Raw genomic sequence first — 2,887 nt, 5'->3', positions numbered from 1 at the left:
TTATATATATATATATATATATATATATGTATATATATACGACGGGCTTCTTTTGGATTCCGTCTACCAAATCCGTCCACAAGGCTTCGGGCTGCCCGAAGATATTGTAGGGGAGAGTGGGCCAAGATGCCACGCAGTAGGACTGAACCTGGAACCATGTGGTCGGTAACCATACTCACACACATTTGTACACGTGTATAGATATATACGCATATGTATACATGTATATTTATATATATATGTATATATATATATATGTACACGCATGTGTATACATACATATATATATATATATGTGTGTGTGTGTGCGTGTGCTCGTGTCTGTGTGTATAACACATGCACACTTACGCATATATATATAATTTTTTAAAGCATATGGCAAATCAAAGCAGATACTTTAAAAAGCATATTACTCTACCTCTGGTATTCTAATAATATTTTTCCACCTTGTTTCACATTTATGTGCATACACGGGTATGTACACACAAACATATATATATATATATATATATATATATATATATATATATACCCGGATTAAAAATTGGATATTTATCTATAACGGTAATACTGAAACTGAAGTTTCCTTTTGTTTAAATAAACTGGAAAGTGATATTCAAAATTGTAATTCAGGAAACGGTAGATTATAATATAAGTTATTTATTTTTCTATATTCTATAACTTTTCCTCGTGTATAAGCACAAACATACATAAATCTATACGCATACACATATATTTGCGTGCGCATAAATAAATAAATTTCGTATGTACATATATATTCCATATATATATGTGTGTGTGTGTATGAGTGTGTGTGTTTGTGTATATATATATGAATGTGTATATATAAATGTGCTCATGCATATGTAAGTGTACGTGAGGAAAAATTGAATATAAAATTACGGATCTTGGATTGAGTCTCCCCCCCCCTCCAGTTTATATACCTATGATCAATTGAAAATGTATTTTCTTGTTAATCTAGCATTATAGGGCATACGGTTCAAATTTAAATTTAAAATATATAAGAAGATTTAAGAAGATTTATATTGTTTGTGTCCTCTCTTATAATTTTTTCATTGTGCTTTTCGTTTCAGTGAGCACGTGATTTACCGGAAGGAGCTAAATTTGTCTTATAAATCATATCTAATATGTTTCTTGTTGTAGGAAAGATTAGATTGAGTTTGACGTATAAAAATTGAGTAATAAATAGAATAAAGATTAAACATACACTTATGGATAGGCGATTAAATTGTTGCGTTTATTTTATGTTTATTACTTTGTAAGTTGCATTGACTTATTATTGGAATTTAAAGAAAGTTGAAGTTATTCACTGGAGTAATGTTGTTTGTTCATATTTATTTATATATTGTTACATGTGGCAACTGGTGAACTATAGCGTCGTTAGATACAATTTCCTCCAGATGCTTATTTACCTATGATTCTACCAGTCAATGTAACAAGTGAGCAAATATTCCATAATTAACCTGGCTTTTACCATAGCCTAATAAATACAAGTATAAGCCTGAACTTGAAGGTTCCTCAATAGCTCAGCGTGGGTATTTTGTCCATCACTGATCTTTAGCTAGGAAAGTAGGTAGTCGCAATGATGATTAGTCCCAAATACAGGACGAAACCACGGTCCAGTGTTCTACTTTTGCTAGCGGGTCAGTTAGCAATTGTGTCAGTATACATAAATGTGTTTATCACGTAGGTATAAGAAGTTTTAAGTCTTCTTTTAGAAATAATTTAGATTTAAGCATCTACAGATTTGTGACGACTAAAATTTTCCTGTACAGTTTTGTATAGCGGTTTGCTGCGCACCTTTATTTATTTTTAATATAATATGCGTCTGTATGTGTGTGCGTTCGTGAGTTTGTGTATACGAACGTACATCATACTCACACACCTGTGTGGGCGTTAACGTATGTAAATGTAAGGTATACTATGTTATCTACATATGTGTGTGTGTGTGTGTGTGTGTGTGTGTGTGTGTGTGTTACGTCTTCGCTTTACAGGAGCCTATTCAATATATATATATATATATGTGTGTGTGTATGTATGTATATATATATGTATAAGACATGTATACATCAAAAATCAGTGGTACGTTTCCCCTTGTTTACAGCAATTTGATCTTCTTGAATACGTTAAATCTTGTGTATCATGTCGAAATTTGATTATTATGCTATTTAGAATACAAATACATATAATTAAATTTATTACTTTAATTTCAACAAAATTTAATAAACTCGTTTGTTGAGAAATGTGTTTACTTATATTATCAAAGAAAATTCGAAACTGATACATTCATTAAAATCATATTGATCTTTATATACTGATATATATTATACAAGGCACAGCAGGTATGTGTAAAAATTCGTTATTGCTGTCAAGAAATTAGCCATTTAATGTAAATTCCTCGTAAAGGATCTGTCAAATTTTAGGCAATTTATTAAATATATATTTTCGAAATTTACCAATATTTGTAAATTCTCGTGGTAAGCTATCATCTTAGTATTATATATAATCAATAGGTATGTGAGAATTATCAGAAAATTTACTTTCAAAAACGACATATATGTTTTGTTAATTAAATTTTACTTACGCTAGATAAAAAAAATAATAAACTCCTCGGCGGCAAACGTGTATAATGCATACACTTATTTATAAATACGATAGATACCATTTCCTTCGAAAGCGAGTCGCCTGCATACTTAAATATATACGCGCATACATAGATTTGTGCAAGAGGGAGCATATGTTACGCATACGCTTGAGTGATTCAAGTGTATACGTGTGTGAGTATCTGAATTCTTATAAATGCACACACAGATATATATACATACACACACACAGATATATATCTGTGTGTGCATTTATAAGAATT

This window comes from Octopus bimaculoides, chromosome 23 (genome assembly GCF_001194135.2).
Source record: "Octopus bimaculoides isolate UCB-OBI-ISO-001 chromosome 23, ASM119413v2, whole genome shotgun sequence".
Lineage (NCBI taxonomy): Eukaryota > Metazoa > Mollusca > Cephalopoda > Octopoda > Octopodidae > Octopus > Octopus bimaculoides.
Note: the sequence above shows the minus strand (reverse complement) of the source record.